Genomic DNA, 19,565 nt, shown 5'->3' with positions numbered 1-19,565 from the left:
TGTCGAGGGGAGGCAACAAAATCCACTAAGCCCCGGAAAATGCCGGGGTTGTCTGAGGAGTCAGTCTCCTCGTGCCCACGCAAGGCCAACTCAAAAGCCCCACAGAACTTCACACAATCGATAATTTTGGATAGAATGTGCCTGTTTTTATCCACCTCCTCATTGTGTTTCCTCACCGCAATCCTGTGGCCGTCATCCAGCTGCGAGCAATGTTCACCCTTCCTAATACAGCTAGCTTTACAGAGTTGTCCATGTGTGCCCTAGTGTTCTCATGTTTCTTTACCTTCTCTGACAGGTGGCCTTCATATCCCTCACTCCGGTACCTGCTCCATGCTACCGAATCCCCTGGTTTTTAAAAAAGCAAGCACGAGCTAAAATAAAAGCATTAGCATCAAGTGCACCCAGCTAGCCAAGCCTTCCTGGTGTACCAGCTCACGGGAGAAAACAGCGCATATACTGCTTCCCTTTCTCGCCTAGCCTGCTGTCTGATTGAGAGGTCAGGTTGATCTGGAGGGCCCAGCTCTTTCACCCGAACTTTCTCTGACAAAGTTCTCTCTCAAAACGGATGCTTACTTTAAGCATATTCTCCATGTAAAACATTTACATTTTACATTACATTTACGTCATTTAGCAGACGCTCTTATCCAGAGCGACTTACAAATTGGTGCATTCACCTTATAGCCAGTGGGATAACCACTTTACAATATGTTTTTATTTATTTAATTTTTTGGGGGTGGGGTAAGGGGGGGTAGAAGGATTACTTTATCCTATCCCAGGTATTCCTTAAAGAGGTGGGGTTTCAAGTGTCTCCGGAAGGTGGTGAGTGACTCCGCTGTCCTGGCGTCGTGGGGGGAGCTTGTTCCACCATTGGGGTGCCAGAGCAGTGAACAGTTTTGACTGGGCTGAGCGGGAACTGTGCTTCCGCAGAGGTAGGGGGGCCAGCAGGCCAGAGGTGGATGAACGCAATGCCCTCGTTTGGGTGTAGGGACTGATCAGAGCCTGAAGGTACGGAGGTGCCGTTCCCCTCACAGCTCCGTCGGCAAGCACCATGGTCTTGTAGCAGATGCGAGCTTCAACTGGAAGCCAGTGGAGTGTGCGGAGGAGCGGGGTGACGTGAGAGAACTTGGGAAGGTTGAACACCAGACGGGCTGCGTCATTCTGGATGAGTTGTAGGGGTTTAATGGCACAGGCAGGGAGCCCAGCCAACAGCGAGTTGCAGTAATCCAGACGGGAGATGACAAGTGCCTGGATTAGGACCTGTGCCGCTTCCTGTGTAAGGCAGAGTCGTACTCTCCGAATGGTGTAGAGCATGAACCTACAGGATCGGGTCACCGCCTTGATGTTAGCGGAGAACGATAGGGTGGGTCACGCCAAGGCTCTTCGCACTCTGGGAGGAGGACACAACAGAGTTGTCATCCGTGATGGCGAGATCATGGAATGGGCAGTCCTTCCCCGGGAGGAAGAGCAGCTCCGTCTTGCAGAGGTTCAGCTTGAGGTGGTGATCCATCATCCACACTGATCTGTCTGCCAGACATGCAGAGATGCGATTCGCCACCTGGTTATCAGAAGGGGGAAAGGAGAAGATTAGTTGTGTGTCGTCTGCGTAGCAATGATAGGAGAGGCCATGTGAGGATATGAGAGAGCCAAGTGACTTGGTGTATAGCGAGAATAGGAGAGGGCCTAGAACTGAGCCCTGGGGGACACCAGTGGTGAGAGCACGTGGTGCGGAGACAGATTCTCGCCACGCCACTTGGTAGGAGCGACCGGTCAGGTAGGACGCAATCCAAGAGTGAGCCGCACCGGAGATGCCCAGCTCGGAGAGGGTGGAGAGGAGGATCTGATGGTTCACAGTATCAAAGGCAGCAGACAGGTCTAGAAGGACAAGAGCAGAGGAGAGAGAGTTAGCTTTAGCAGTGCGGAGAGCCTCCGTGACACAGAGAAGAGCAGTCTCAGTTGAATGACCAGTCTTGAAACCTGACTGGTTTGGATCAAGAAGGTCATTCTGAGAGAGATAGCAAGAGAGTTGGCTAAAGACGGCACGCTCAAGAGTTTTGGAGAGAAAAGAAAGAAGGGATACTGGTCTGTAGTTGTTGACATCAGAGGGATCGAGTGTTGGTTTGGGGTGCAACTCTCGCTCTCTTGAAGACGGAAGGGACATAGCCAGCGGTCAAGGATGAGTTGATGAGCGAGGTGAGGTAAGGGAGAAGGTCACCGGAGATGGTCTGGAGAAGAGAGGAGGGGATAGGGTCAAGCGGGCAGGTTGTTGGGCGGCCGGCCGTCACAAGTCGCAAGATTTTATCTGGAGAGAGAGGGGAGAAAGAAGTCAAAGCATAGGGTAGGGCAGTGTGAGCAGGACCAGCAGTGTAATTTGGCTTAACAAACAAGGATCGGATGTCGTCAACCTTCTTTTCAAAATGGTTGACGAAGTCATCCACAGAGAGGGAGGATGGGGGGGAGGGGGAGGAGGATTCAGCAGGGAGGAGAAGGTGGCAAAGAGCTTCCTAGGGTTAGAGACAGATGCTTGGAATTTAGAGTGGTAGAAAGTGGCTTTAGCAGCAGAAACAGATGAAGAAAATGTAGATAGGAGTGAGTGAAAAGATGCCAGGTCCGCAGGGAGTCTAGTTTTCCTCCATTTCCGCTCGGCTGCCCGGAGCCCTGTTCTGTGAGTTCGCAATGAGTCATCAAGCCACGGAGCAGGAGGGGAGGACCGAGCCGGCCGGGAGGATAGGGGACATAGAGAGTCAAAGGATGCAGAAAGGGAGGAGAGGAGGGTTGAGGAGGCAGAATCAGGAGATTGGAGGGAGAAGGATTGAGCAGAGAGAAGAGATGATAAGATGGAAGAGGAGAGAGTAGCAGGAGAGAGAGAGCGAAGGTTGCGATGGCGCATTACCATCTGAGTAGGGGCAGAGTGAGTAGTGTTGGAGGAGAGCGAGAGAGAAAAGGATACAAAGTAGTGGTCGGAGACTTGGAGGGTAGTTGCAGTGAGATTAGTAGAAGAACAGCATCTAGTAAAGATGAGGTCAAGCGTATTGCCTGCCTTGTGAGTAGGGGGGACGGTGAGAGGGTGAGGTCAAAAGAGGAGAGGAGTGGAAAGAAGGAGGCAGAGAGAAATGAGTCAAAGGTAGACGTAGGGAGGTTGAAGTCATTAGGGCACTTATAGTGTCTGGGTCTGTGCTCTTGGTAATCCCTGGATAACTGGTGATATTTCCAGTCTGTAGGCTAATGAACTGGGTCACAAAGCATCAGGACTGCCAAGGCCATATAACAGTCCTTCAGTTCACTTAACTCAGGGGTGTCAAACTCATTCCAAGGAGGGCCGAGTGTCTGCAGGTTGTAGTTGTTTCTTTACAATTAAGACCTAGATAGTGGTTCCCAACCAGGGGTACTAGGAGCCCTGGGGGTACTTGGCCTATCCATAGGGGGTACTTGAGAAGACTCATGAGACCATAGGCTTACTGATACAAATGCACATGAGGGGGTACTTAAGGGGTACTGCGGGCAGAACAGAATACAGTTGGTGGTACAGTAGCCGAAAAAGGTTGGGAACCACTGACCTAGACAACCAAGTAAGGGTAGTGCCTTACTAATTAGTGACCATTATTCATCAATCAAGTACAAGGGTGGAGTGGGATTAAGATGTCAGTAGCGCGCAAAGGGTGATGGTGGGTTGCACAGGGAGAAATGTTTGGAGAACGGGAGCGATTGGAGAAGATGGCGGAAAAAGAAATAAGAAAGACAGTGGAGCATATTATGAATAAACATGGAGTGGGGAGAGAACAGTGGAAATGGTTATGAGGGAATATGGAATTTCACAGAACCTTTAGAAGAATTTGAGGAAATTGAGAATGATGAGAGTGAGGATGAATTAGATGTGGTGGCAGGTGCAGTGATGATTGTTGAGAAGAAGTTGAGTGTAGAGGGAAGCGATCACTGCCTCATTGCCTGCGTCCGTAATGGGTCCGCGGTCAAACGACCACCCCTCATCACTGTCAAACGCTCCCTAAAACACTTCAGCGAGCAGGCCTTTCTAATTGACCTGGCCCTGGTATCCTGGATGGATATTGACCTCATTCCGTCAGTAGAGGATGCCTGGATGTTCTTCAAAAGTGCTTTCCTCTCCATCTTAAATAAGCATGCTCCATTCAAAAAATTCAGAACTAAGAACAGATATAGCCCCTGGTTCACCCCAGATTTGACTGCCCTTGACCAGCACAAAAACATCCTGTGGCGTACTGCATTAGCATCGAACAGCCCCCGCGATATGCAACTTTTCAGGGAAGTCAGGAACCAATATACACAATCAGTTAGGAAAGCAAAGGCTAGCTTTTTCAAACAGAAATGTGCATCCTGTAGCACTAACTACAAAAAAAGTTTTGGGACACTGTAAAGTCCATGGAGAATAAGAGCACTTCCTCCCAGCTACCCACTGCACTGAGGCTAGGAAACACTGTCACCACCGATAAATCTACGATAATCAAGAATTTCAATAAGCATTTTGCTACGGCTGGCCATACTTTCCACCTGGCTTCCCCTACCCCGGCCACCAGCTCTGCACCCTCCGCTGCAACTTGCCCATGCACCCCCCGCTTCTCCTTCACCCAAATTCAGATAGCTGATGTCCTGAAAGAGCTGCTAAAGCTACTAGCCTGTTCAACCTCTCTTTCGTATCGTCTGAGATCCCCAGAGATTGGAAAGCTGCCGCGGTCATCCCCCTCTTCAAAGGGGGTGACACTCTAGATCCAAACTGTTACAGTACTATATCCATCCTGCCCTGCCTTTGGAAAGTATTTGAAAGCCAAGTTAACAAACAGATCACCGACTATTTCGATTCCCACCGTACCTTCTCCGCTATGCAATCTGGTTTCCGAGCTGGTCATGGGTGCACCTCAGCCACGCTCAAGGTCCTAAACGATATAATAACCGCGATCGATAAAAGACAGTACTGTGCAGCCGTCTTCATCGACCTGGCCAAGGCTTTTGACTCTGTCAATCACCGCATTCTTATTGGCAGACTAAATAGCCTTGGTTTCTCAAATGACTGCCTCGCCTGGTTCACCAACTACTTCTCAGATAGAGTTCAATGTGTCAAATCGGAGGGCCTGTTGTCTGGACCTCTGGCAGTCTCTATGGGGGTGCCACAGGGTTCAATTATTGGCCCGACTCTATTCTCTGTGTATATCAATGATGTCGCTCTTGCTGCTGTTGACTCTCAGATCCACCTCTACGCAGACGACACCATTTTGTATACATCTGGCCCTTCATTGGACACTGTGTTAACAAACCTCCAAACGAGCTTCAATGCCATACAACACTCCTTCCGTGGCCTCCAACTGATCTTAAACGCTAGTAAAACTAAATGCATGCTCTTCAATTGAACGCTGCTTGCACCCGACTAGAATCACCACTCTCGGCGGGTCTGACTTAGAATATGTGGACAACTACAAATACCTAGGTGTCTGGTTAGACCGTAAACTCTCCTTCCAGACTCACATTAAGCATCTCCAATCCAAAGTTAAATCTAGAATCGGCTTCCTATTTCGCAACAAAGCCTCCTTCACTCATGCTGCTAAACATGCCCTCGTAAAACTGATTATTCTACCGATCCTTGACTTCGGCGATGTCATTTACAAAATAGCTTCCAACACTCTACTCAGCAAATTGGATGTAGTCTATCACAGTGCCATCCGTTTTGTCACCAAAGCCCCATATACTACCCACCATTGTGACCTGTACGCTCTCGTTGGCTGGCCCTCATTACATATTCGTCGCCAAACCCACATGCTCCAGGTCATCTATAAATCACTTCTAGGCAAATCCCTGCCTTATCTTAGATCATTGGTCACCATAGCAACACCCACCCGTAGTATGCGTTCCAGCAGGTATATCTCACTGGTCATCCCCAAAGCCAACACCTCCTTTGGCCGCCATTCCTTCCAGTTCTCTGCTGCAAATGACTGGAACGAACTTCATAAATCTCTGAAGCTGGAGACACTTATCTCCCTCACTAACTTTAAGCATCAGTTGTCAGAACAGCTTACCGATCACTGCACCTGTACACAGCCCATCTGTAATTAGCCCACCCAACTACCTCATCCCCATATAGTTATTTACATTGTTATTTATTTTGCTCATTTGCACCCCAGTATCTGTATTTGCACATCATCTTCTGCACATCTATCACTCCAGTGTTAATACTAAATTGTAATTATTTTGCACTATGGCCTATTTATTGCCTTACCTCCATAACGTACTACATTTGCACACACTGTATATAGATTTTCTATTGTGTTATTGACTGTACGTTTTGTTTATTCCATATGTAACTCTGTGTTGTTGTTGTTTTTATCGCACTGCTTTGCTTTATCTTGGCCAGGTCGCAGTTGTAAATGAGAACTTGTTCTCAACTGGCTTACCTGGTTAAATAAAGGTGAAATAAATAAAAAAATATGTGGTGAATGGATCCTTGCATTTATGCTGACCCATATGTGGTGGTAGGTTGGGTAGAGAAGAGGTTGGGGACTATTGAGTTGGTGAAAGTAACTAGGAGTGGACTAGTGATGATTTATTGTGTTTCTTCGGCCCAAAGGGAGCGGGTGCTCCGGATCACGCGATTAGGGACAATAACTGTGACTTGCTTTGCTCTCCGGAGCAGGGCACTGTTGAAAGGACTGATAACAGGGATGGCATTAAATGTTGAGGAAGTTAAAAGTGAAGATTCCCGGTGTCTGTGATCGCCGTTTGGTGCGACGCAGATCCGGTGGAGAGCATGGAGAAACGGAGAAGACGTTGGCTGTCCTCTCACAGCTGCAGAATGGCATTGAGAGGCCCTTCGCCTCAAGGGCCCTGAGCCCCACTGAACAACGGTACTCTATGGGCGAACGAGAAGCACTGGCCTGTGTCTGGGCGTGTTGTTCACGCTCCAAACCGACCACCAGTCCCTCACGATGCTACTGTCGGCATCAGGAACTGGCCACAAGCCACTTCGGCTGCACAGATGGGCTGACCACCTCAGATAGTATGACTATCAGCTGAAGTTCACTCCGGGGAGGGATAACGTGGTGGCAGACGTCCTCTCACATTGTCGTCTTGCCAGATGACAACGAAACAGAGCTCGTATAAATGCTCTACGCTCCCCTTCAGTCAGTCGTCTCACTGGAGGAGCTGAAGCAAGCATCGGAACAGGATCCCACACTGTCTACCCTGTGCACCTACATACGCACTGGATGGCCAGCACATGTGCCGGAAGAGTTGGCAACTTTCGTCAGGGTGAAGAACAAACTTTCTTGCTGGGGAGAAGTCTGTGTCTCTCGAGGGTTTTGCACTGTGGTCCCGAGTGGCCTGCGTGCGAGTGTTCTATCCATGGCGCACGAAGTTCACTTGACATAGTGAAGGTCAAACAGCGATGTCGAGACCTTGTGTGGTGGCCAGGCATCGACCACGACAGTGAAGCCCTGGTCAGGGATTGTGCTGCATGCCTCCTTAGTGGGAAAACAAGACAGTCCGCCCCACCCCCCCTGCAGCCTCTCGCATGGCCGTCCCGCCCCTGGGAGCACATCCAGCTGGACATCTGTGGTGAGATCCATGGACACGCAGTCCCTCACCATCAGCGCTTCCTGGTGGTGGCGTATGACCTCCACTCTAAGTGGCCAGAAGTGGTTCCTGTCGGAACTGTCACAGCACAGGCCATCGTGGACATCCTAGACAGCCTGTTCACAAGGTGGGGCCTACCCCTCACCCTTACCACGGACAATGGGCCCCAGCTAACCTCTGCCGAGTTCTCCTCATATCTCAGCAACAAGGGAATCAAACACATCCGCACGGCCTACTACAACCCACAAACTAACGGAGGGGTGAAACGCTTCTACCAAACGCTGAAGAACGGCATCAGAGCGCACCTGGTCCAGGGGTGCACGTTCCAAACTGCTTTGAATCAAACGCTAATGCACTACAGAGCAAGCAAACACACAACAACACAGGTCTCCCCGGCATCTCTCATGCTAGGTCGTGAGATGGAACTGCCACTGGACAGACTCAGAACACAGAGAGTAGCAGAACCGGCGACTAGGCGCACCCAAGAAAAGCAGGCAGTGACCAGGCACCAAAGAGCAATGAAACAGCGTTTCGACAAGGCACACAGGGTGAAGAAGTCGATCATCCAAGTGTCAGACTGGGTCCGAGCCCGACGGCCTCAGTGGTGCAACAAAATGGCCTCATTCTGGTCGGACCCCTTGCAGGTCAGTCGACAACTGGGGCCCGCCACCTTCATGATGAGCAATGGATCACGCTGGCCCGCCAGCCTCCTCAGAAAAGTCCCTGCCCCTCAAGGAATACGAATGCCCACAAAACGGACATGCAAGCCAGAGACGCCACCTGATAGACCTCCTCCACCACTACCACCCAAGCTCAGCCTCTGTGGGCTCTCCAAGGGCCAGAGCCACAAGCGGTGGCGGTTGAAGAAAGGCCTGGTTCCTGGAGTATCCTTTAGGGGTTCTTCAAATTGAAACTGTGGGGGAACCCTTATAAGTTATTCAAAGAACCCCTTTTAATGGATCCTCGAATAACCTTTTGAAGAACCTTTTGGGGTTGATTTTTGAACTACCCCCCCCTCCCCTATTATTAGTAGTAGTAGTAATAATATGTATAAAAATAACACAACATTTTAGCTCTCAGTGTTTATTATGATTTTAGTGTCAAAGCAGAATAAAAATATCAAAATATGAGGTCAACTCCCAGCAGAGCCCCAAGTCCAATGGGTATATCCTCTGGCTTGTTGATGTTGATGTGTTGATGTTCTCCGTATCCATAGCCAGAATGATTTAGCAGTGCATGGTGATCTAACAGGTTTCCTGTTATATTCATCAGAGGTGTAGGGAGGGTGAAGTCTGTGAATCCAAAAAATAGTACTTATACAGATGATTAACAAAACATGCACACGACAGAATACATATCTTGGTTTTTTGAATGAAAAAAAAAAAGTTTTGATAATGGTTTTCTTACACATACCTTGTCCATAATGTAGAGGCCTATGGGATATTAATTGTAGAGGTAAGGGAGGAGGATGGTAAATGTGATCTGCATAACATACCAATACCTGCAGACACAGACACAAAAGTGAGCAGATCAGTCATCTGCATCCTTACAGCTAGCCTTCAACATTACATTTTAGTCATTTAGCAGACGCTCTTATCCAGAGCGACTTACAGTTAGTTTATTTTTCATACTGGCCCCCCTTGGGAATCAAACCCACAACCCTGGCGTTGCAAACACCATGCTCTACATCCCTGCCGGCCATTCCCTCCCCTACCCTGGGCCAATTGTGCGCCGCCCCATGGGTCTCCCCGTCGCGGCCAGTTACGACAGAGCCTGGATTCGAACCAGGATCTCTAGTGGCACAGCTAGCATTGCGATGCAGCGCCTTAGACCACTGCGCCACTCGGGAGACATATTCTTATAGCCTACATATTCTTACCTCTTTGTTGATTGATATCCATTGAATTGTGTCCATTTTCTGTTTTAGAAAGATTTGCACAAATATGAAAAGATAGATGGTATCATCATAAAACAATATCAATTAGATAATATAATGGACAAACCCTACCTTAAATTGAGGAGATCTTTACATTTTTCAGTTAAGTGCCTGTACCTGCTGTCCTTTCAAATCGAAATGTTTCAGTTGGGCAGTTAGGTTCCTGCAAGAACCCCCTCCAACTAAGGAGGTTCCTCGATTAACCCCACCTCCTATGGGGTTCTTGGAAGAATCTTTTGGGGGCCATTTTCAGTGCCAAGAACCCTAAGGTTCTTCAAAGAACTTTGAGGATCTTAGAAGAACCCTAGTTGAACTACTCATTTTTAGAGTGTAGAGAAAGAGAGGTGAAGTCAAACTAGCCCGGTTAATTGGAAAAGGTAGATTGCTAATATTTTGTGGTAGCCAAGCTAAGTAAGGGAAAATTCTGCAAATGTGACAGCTTAATGGGAAGGAGATTAAAAGCCATGTCCCTGGTGCTTATGCTAGGTTGAGGGGAGTCATCACTGGGGTCCCAATATCTATGTCCATAGATGATATTAAAGAACATGTGAAGGGAGGCAGAGGTATTGAGGCCAAAAGGTTGATCAGTAGGAAAGAGGGTCAAAGAAGTGAAAGCTTATCAGTGCTGCTGTCACAGATTCTGCCGAGGCTGCCCCTCCTCTTTGCTCGGGCAGGCTTCGGCGTTCGCCGTCACCGGAATACTAGCTGCTGCCGATCTATGTTCTATGTTTCTATGTTGCACCTGTTGTCTATAGTTACACACCTGTTGCCCATTATGTGATTACTCCTTCCCTATTTAACCCAGTGGCTCCCAATGTGTTTTGTGCGTGTTTGTTTTTCGTTCCGTGCGTCATTGGTGAGCGGGTTAGTTCCTCCCTGTGTGGAGGTATTCTGTATTGTTGTCTTTACTTATTTCAGTAAAGTACGTTTCATAGAGTTATTTGTCCTGCGCCTGACTTCGATCCACCGCATTACACTGACACTCGTGACAGCTGCTGATGTTTGAGAAGGTTTTGCCTGGAAAAGTACAGATATGATTCCTTAGTTTCAATGTCAGACAATTTGTCCCATCACCATTGCGGTGTTTTAAATGCCAAAGAATGGGACATGTAGATGTTCAATGTAAAGGAAAGAAAAGATGTGGAGGGGAACATGATTATGGTGAATGTGGGAGCAATGTGAAGGTTAAATGTTGTAATTGTGGAGGGGAACATAGTGCAGCTTTTGGTGGATGCCAGGTGCAGAGAGAGCCTAGAGAGGCTCAGAGATATAGAATCATTCATGATGTACAGTATCATATGCATAGGCTGTAAGACAGATTGGTGGAACTACCATGCGGACTGATGGCGCTTCCATGAAGGAATGTATCCAACGAAGCATATAATAAGGTGTTTAACGCTCTCCTCAGAGATGAATAGTCATCACCATCATTAGCAGCTTGACACCACCACACACACCCTGGCGGGGATCCATCTACTCTCATGACTGGGTTTCCCCTACTGATTAGCAGGCAGATCCAGTCCCCCTCACTACTAACATACCTGTTTTTTTTTAATATTCTCCAGGTTGTGGAGAATCCGTCTGTTGCTCATGTATATCATCATCATATGAAAGGCCTGAAATCCTGCTGCCTCTGTCAACATAATAACATAATGAACTGGAAGAATGTGTGTGTGTGTGTAATACATTACTTGCATTCTTTGGTTAAGTAATCTACAGAGTGTCAGCTTGGAAGCCAAACTAGAGGGGAGAGGGGAGATACATTGTGGCTGCCCATATGGACACATGCTCTGCTTTACAGTGCATGCAGTCGATAGTTGGGGCAGAAGTTAGGACATGTTTGTTTCTTTGTGCTGGGTGAGTAGTGGTTAGTTAACGGATATTTTTACATGTTTCATGAAAGGATGGTGAGGAAGTTGCACAATGAGTTGTCCATTTCCTCTTCAGCTGTGCAACATAAAAAATATATTTGATAATATGAAAAGTAATTTTACACTGTTACTATTTCTTTGTTAATTTGCACAATCTCATATTAGCTCTCCATGAAAAAAGGCTGACATTGAGCAGAATTAACCGCAACGGTCTTAAGCTCTGAGGAAACCAAAGATAAGATATGTTTGGCTGAAATTGCAGTCTGTCTATTTAGACTAAATGTATGTTTAATCTGCAATATATACTATACTCACTAGAGGGAGCCATGTAACCCATACAGAGACATTAGTCTAGCACAGGGATGGGCAACTTTGATTGGGGTGGGGGCCACAAAAAATCAGAACTCATCATGAGGGGCCGCAGTGGCTTGTGGGTCTGCATACCCACATCCATACCCACACATGCCTTTTGGGGGTCCTAAGCTAAATTTTGTTGCCCCCCCTTGCGAGCAAAACATATTCACCATTCATTCAGGAATCATGGTAGCATCCACATTAATGTAGAAGTGTTTAGAAACCTATTCTATTCTTATTTACAATAAAAGTTACTCCAAAATGACACATTATTTTCTATTGGGCACAAAATACACAATCAAAATACACAACCAAAACGAATTGCAAATGCATCCAACAAGTTTGTAGAGTCACTTTTGACTACATTATTTATATTTTGACCCATAGCTTTTTGAGAAAAAAAGTATTACTTGTTAAACAAAATATCTTTCTCTGAGCAATTGTATTATTATAAAATAATATAATTTCCCAATTTTTTGGTGCATACAATATAGCTCAGTATTTTAATAATTTATTTTAAACAGTCATTATTGCTCATCTTTATCAAGGGTGTCAATAATTTCAGACCCCTGTATATCTGTCTCTGCAAGAGTAGGGAGCATCCAAGTTTAAGAACTGAGCCCCATGGGCTGACTTCAGAAATACAACCCTTGGAATTCAGTTCTCAAAGCCAAGAACTCAGGGTGTGTTCAATGCGCTGTTTTACAGATGGATGCACAGCTCATCCTGCCTGTAAAGTGATAAAAGCAAACTTAACCTTTTACTGCAGCGGGCTAAATCAGGGTGTCTCTTGGTAGTCTTAAACAAATCTATACTTTGAAACAAAAGTATACATCTCACACACATGGTTACGGTCTTAAAAAAGGAATAAAGTAGGAATAAAGTGACAGATAATAAACAGTAGCAGCAGCGTATGTGATGAGTCAAAGTTACTGCAAAAAGGGAGCTATTTGGTTAACTATTTAATTAACTATTTAGCAGTCTTATGGCTTGGGGAAGAAGCTGTTCAGGGTCCTGTTCGTTGCAGACTTGGTTAATCAGTACCACTTGCCGAGTGGTAGCAGAGAGAACAGTCTATGACTTGGGAGTCTTTGACAATTTTTAGGGCCTTCTTCTGACACCACATGGTATAGAGGTACTGGAAGGCAGGGAGCTTGGCCCCAGGGATGTACTGTACGCACTACCCTCTATAGCGCCTTGCGGTCGGATGCCAAGCAGTTGCCATACCAAGCTATGATGCAGCCAGTCAAGATGCTCTCAATGGTGCAGCTGTATAACCTTTTGAAGATCTGAGGGCCCATGCCAAATCTTTTCAGCCTCCTGAGGGGGAAGAGGCGTTGTTGTGCCCTCTTCACGACTGTGTTGGTGTGTTTGGATCATGATAGATCCTTAGTGATGTGGACACCAAGGAACTTGAAGCTCTTGACCTTCTCCACTTCAGCCCCGGCGATGTGAATGGGGGCGTGCTCGGCCCTCCATTTCCTGTAGTCCACGATCAGCTCCAGGTCTCTGACCTCCTCCCTATATGCTGTCTCATCGTCGTCGGTGATCAAGCCTACCACCGTCGTGTCATCAGCAAACTTAATGATAGTGTTGGAGTCATGCTTGACCACATAGTCGTGGGTGAACAGGGAGTACAGGAGGGTACTAAACACGCACCCCTGATGGGCCCCTGTGTTGAGGGTCAGCGTGGGGGATGTGTTGTTGCCTACCCTCACCACCTGGAGGCATCCTGTCAAGGATTCCAGGTTCCAGTTGTAGAGGGAGGTGTTCCGTCCCAGGATCCTTAGCTTAGTGATGAGCTTGGAGGGAACTATGGGGTTGAACGCTGAGCTGTAGTCAATGAACAGCATGTAGGTGTTCCGATTGTCCAAGTGGGAAAAGACAGTGTGGAGTGCAATAGAGATTGCGTCATCTGTGGATCTGTTGGGGCGGTATGCGAATTGGAGTGGTTCCAGGTTGTCTGGGATGATGGTGTTGATGTGAGCCATGACCAGCCTTTCAAAGCATTTCATGGCTACAGATGTGAGCGCTACGGGGCGAGAACTCAAACAGTTTTAAATGAAAAAGGAGACCTTAGTTGTAGCACAGACCATTCATCACAATATTTAAGCAAGCTAGTTACAGTACCTCCTAAAGATATGATTGACATCGGGAAAAGAGGGTGGGCTATCAGCTGATCATTGCTGTTGATGATTGATGTACTGTAAATCTGATAGTTAGGTAGCTTGATGTTTTTTTTACTGATTGTGATTTATCTTCAATGCTCTTAAATAGTAACTTCATAGTATAATATGTATAATCTTCTAACTCTAGCTTGTGTGGATAATCTACAATGAACAAAAATATAAACGCAACATGTAAAGTGTTGGTCCCATGTTTCATGAGCTGAAATAAAAGCTTATTTCTCAAATGTTGTGCACATATTTGTTTACATCCCTGTTAGTGAGCATTTCTCCTTTGCCAAGATAATCCATCCACCTGACAGGTGTGACATATCAAGACGCTGATTAAACAGCATTATCATTACACAGGTGCACCTTGTGCTGGGGATAATAAAAGGCCACTCTAAAATGTACAGTTTTGTCACACAACACAATGCCACCGATGTCTCAAGTTTTGAGGGAGCATGCAAATGGCATGCTGACTGCAGGAATGTCCACCAGAGCTGTTGCCAGAGAATTGAATGTTCATTTCTCTACCATAAGCCACCTCCAATGTCGTTTTAGAGAATTTGGCAGTACGTCCAACCGGCCTCACAACCGCAGACCATGTGTAACCACGCCAGCCCAGGACCTCCGCATCCGGCTTCTTCACCTGCGGGATTGTGTGAGACCAGCCACCTGGATAGCTAATGAAACTGGGTTTGCACAACTTAAGAATTTCTGCACAAACTGTCAGAAACTGTCTCAGGGAAGCTCATCTGTGTGCTCGTCGTCCTCACCAGGGTCTTGACCTGACTGCAGTTTGGCATTGTAATCGACTTCAGTGGGCAAATGCTCACCTTCGATGGCCACTGGCACACTGGAGAAGTGTGCTCTTCATGGATGAATCCCGGTTTCAACTGTACCGGGTAGATGGCAGACAGTGTGTATGGAGTCGTGTGGGCGAGCGGTTTGCTGATGTCAACATTGTGAACAGAGTGCTCCATGGTGGCAGTGGGGTTATGGTATGGGCAGGCATAAGCTACGGACAGTGAACACAATTGCATTTTATCGATGGCAATTTGAATGCACAGAGATACCGTGACGAGATCCTGAGGCCCAATGTCGTGCCATTCAACCGCCACCATCACCTCAATGTTTCAGCATGATAATGCACGGCTCCATGTTGCAAGGATCTGTAAACAATTCCTGGAAGCTGAAAATGTCCCAGTTCATCCATGGCCTGCATACTCACCAGACATGTCACCCATTGAGCATGTTTGGGATGCTCTGGATCGACGTGTACAAAAGCATGTTCCAGTTCCCACCAATATCCACCAACTTCACACAGGTTTTCAGGTTGCTTAATGAGGCTTAATACACTCAGTGGCCAGTTTATTAGGTTTAACGAAAATAATTCCTCCTACAGACAGTGAGTCACGTGGCCATGGCTTGCTATATAAAGCAGGCAGACAGGCATTGAGGCATTCAGTTACTTTTCGATTGAATGTTAGAATGGGCAAAATCAGCAACTTTGAGCGTGGTATGATCGTCAGTGCAAGGTGTGCCGGTTCCAGTATCTCAGAAACAGCCAGCCTCCTGGGCTTTTCACGCATGACAGTGTCTGGGGTTTACTGATAATGGTGGGACTAGGGCTGTTGCGGTGACCGTATGACCGCCACACCTGCGGTCATGAGTCACGGTAATTAGGCTTCTCCAAGGTCTGATGCTGCTGATGGTAATTAGTCTTCTCCAAGCTCTGATGCTGCTGATGGTCATTAGTAGTCTACCAAACTTGCTAACTGCCTGGTACTCAGCACTCTATTGTCCCTCTAATCACTCTGACATCAATGCAAATGTCATCAAAAATCTAATCATACACTTCATGAGAGCCCAAATCAAATCAAATCAAATCAAATCAAATTTTATTGGTCACATGCGCCGAATACAACAGGTGCAGACATTACAGTGAAATGCTTACTTACAGCCCTTAACCAACAGTGCATTTATTTTAAACAAAAAAAGTAAGAATAAAACAACAACAAAAAAAGTGTTGAGGGAAAAAATGAGCTCATGTTACGCAACATTTCTATAGGCTATGAAATTGCACGAGAAAACAGAGTGATGGCCTCTATTAAAAAGAGGAGGATCCCATCAGCTTTCTATAGGCTAGGCCTACTATATTTATTTATCAACTTTCCTAATATTAAGCAAATATTAAGCACATTGCTTATCTTTACAACAGGAGTATAGCCTACCTGGCTGGCATGAAAATGAACCACAGGAAAAGCGTCCTCCATTCGCTATTTAAGTGCAGAGATGACATGTATTTTTTTCCCTGCCCCTGTTTCGAGACAGGTGCATGATAATGGTCCATTCTAAATCAAAACGAATTTCACACATATATTATTTAGTATATGTAAAGACAAGATAAATCAAGAATAGTCTGATGGGTGACAATATTAGCTTATCACTTGTGAATTATATATTATCACTTGTGAATGAAGCCCAGCTTAGGGCAAGAAACAATGCCTTTTTTTTTTACTTTTTCAAATCATAGTCGCACACCTCATGTAGCCTAGCCCATAGGCCTATACAGTGGGGGAAAAAAGTATTTAGTCAGCCACCAATTGTGCAAGTTCTCCCACTTAAAAAGATGAGAGAGGCCTGTAATTTTCATCATAGGTACACGTCAACTATGACAGACAAATTGAGGGGAAAAAATCCAGAAAATCACATTGTAGGATTTTTTATGAATTTATTTGCAAATTATGGTGGAAAATAAGTATTTGGTCACCTACAAACAAGCAAGATTTCTGGCTCTCACAGACCTGTAACTTCTTCTTTAAGAGGCTCCTCTGTTCTCCACTCGTTACCTGTATTAAAGGCACCTGTTAGAACTTGTTATCAGTATAAAAGACACCTGTCCACAACCTCAAACAGTCACACTCCAAACTCCACTATGGCCAAGACCAAAGAGCTGTCAAAGGACACCAGAAACAAAATTGTAGACCTGCACCAGGCTGGGAAGACTGAATCTGCAATAGGTAAGCAGCTTGGTTTGAAGAAATCAACTGTGGGAGCAATTATTAGGAAATGGAAGACATACAAGACCACTGATAATCTCCCTCGATCTGGGGCTCCACGCAAGATCTCACCCCGTGGGGTCAAAATTATCACAAGAACGGTGAGCAAAAATCCCAGAACCACACGGGGGGACCTAGTGAATGACCTGCAGAGAGCTGGGACCAAAGTAACAAAGCCTACCATCAGTAACACACTACGCCGCCAGGGACTCAAATCCTGCAGTGCCAGACGTGTCCCCCTGCTTAAGCCAGTACATGTCCAGGCCCGTCTGAAGTTTGCTAGAGTGCATTTGGATGATCCAGAAGAGGATTGGGAGAATGTCATATGGTCAGATGAAACCAAAATAGAACCTTTTGGTAAAAACTCAACTCGGTCGTGTTTGGAGGACAAAGAATGCTGAGTTGCATCCAAAGAACACCATACCTACTGTGAAGCATGGGGGTGGAAACATCATGCTTTGGGGCTGTTTTTCTGCAAAGGGACCAGGACGACTGATCCGTGTAAAGGAAAGAATGAATGGGGCCATGTATCGTGAGATTTTGAGTGAAAACCTCCTTCCATCAGCAAGGGCATTGAAGATGAAACGTGGCTGGGTCTTTCAGCATGACAATGATCCCAAACACACCGCCCGGGCAACGAAGGAGTGGCTTCGTAAGAAGCATTTCAAGGTCCTGGAGTGGCCTAGCCAGTCTCCAGATCTCAACCCCATAGAAAATCTTTGGAGGGAGTTGAAAGTCTGTGTTGCCCAGCGACTGCTCTAGAGGAGATCTGCATGGAGGAATGGGTCAAAATACCAGCAACAGTGTGTGAAAACCTTTTGAAGACTTACAGAAAACGTTTGACCTGTGTCATTGCCAACAAAGGGTATATAACAAAGTATTGAGAAACTTTTGTTATTGACCAAATACTTATTTTCCACCATAATTTGCAAATCAATTAATAAAAATCCTACAATGTGATTTTCTGGAGAAAAAAAATCTCATTTTGTCTGTCATAGTTGACGTGTACCTATGATGAAAATTACAGGCCTCTCTCATCTTTTTAAGTGGGAGAACTTGCACAATTGGTGGCTGACTAAATACTTTTTTTCCCCACTGTATGTTTTCATTAGGTTTGTATTACAACTAAAGTGGCCAAATAACTTCTTACAATTAAGCACATTAATCCGCTTTACAAGGGGTGTAGAGCCTAATTGGCATACATAAGCAGCGCGTGAGTTTCAAGTTTGGGGAAGATCATTCTCACCATAAAAATGCACCTTTATAATAAAAGCATTACGTGCATAATCGCATTTGTGGTCACTTTTGATAATCGTGTTTTCCCGCTAATGGAACATTCGCGCTTATGGCCTACTGCCATGTGCGCATTGCTGCACTTATAATGTGAAGAAATAGCCTAATAGTTTATCAACATTTTAGCTAAACGTTCTGATCTGTTGCGTCAGCCTCATTGCATAAATTTTTTTTTGATGCTAGTGGTTGTATTAATTTGGGATCTATCACATCCCACAACTATCCCAGACTATGTTTGGAATATTTATTTCTCGCACAGAATATAATAGGTCAACTTTTGTACTATGGGGATAGTAGATTGACATAGGCTAGTGCTTTTGCTGTTCGTTAGGCCTACTCATCTTGTTGGCTGACGAAAAGTAAATGTGGACAGTTCTTCCAATATCTTCAATATGCATCTTGGAATTGGATAAGAACGCGCGCAGTTGAGTCCCCGATGTGTCTGTCTTCACTTGTAGCCTGTGAGAAAGACCAGATCATGTGATGGAGAGCCGTGTGAGTGAGAAGTGCTTCGGAGCAGCCAGCACTCACGGAGAAGGGCTGCAAAAGGCATGGATTGTTTTAGGGTGCATGGTCCTCTGTAGCTCAGCTGGTAGAGCACGGCGCTTGTAACGCCAAGGTAGTGGGTTCGATCCCCGGGACCACCCATACACAAAAATGTATGCACGCACGACTGTAAGTCGCTTTGGATAAAAGCGTCTGCTAAATGGCATATTATTATTATTATTATTATGGCCACAAAAAGGGGATGCCGCCAGGAAATTCGAAGCATTATCAAGTGCTTCTCAAATTGTGAATGAGAGACTGACGAAGTGTGTACAGCCTGCGGCAAAAAAACTAAGCAGAGCTCATGCCTTTCAAGCAACTTTTTAAAAATCATAATTAGAGTCGCATCATGTATCATGCATTGTAGAACAACTAAAGTTACATTAATAACAGTAAATAAAGCATATAGGAGTACCTATTTCTTTGTTAACTGTTCAACACAGAATAGCCGCATGTGCGCACTCCCTCAAATGTTTGGAGAAAATATATTTATATTTTATTCAGCTTTGTTCAATTGTATTCTTCATACTATAAAATAATATAAAATAATGCCACGGAATTCTAAGCCAATCTTGTCTGCTAAATGAACTAGTGTAGCCCACAGCCATATGGCATTGCCAGATCATGACCTAACATAAGGACAACTCAGAGTATGCTATTCTGTTCTTCTGAAATAGACTACATTTTCTTCATATCCAGTTTCTTTAGACCTGTCTAAAATAAATAATGGATTTATTGTGACGGT

This window comes from Coregonus clupeaformis, chromosome 9 (assembly GCF_020615455.1).
Source record: "Coregonus clupeaformis isolate EN_2021a chromosome 9, ASM2061545v1, whole genome shotgun sequence".
Lineage (NCBI taxonomy): Eukaryota > Metazoa > Chordata > Actinopteri > Salmoniformes > Salmonidae > Coregonus > Coregonus clupeaformis.
This window is presented reverse-complemented; position numbering follows the sequence as displayed.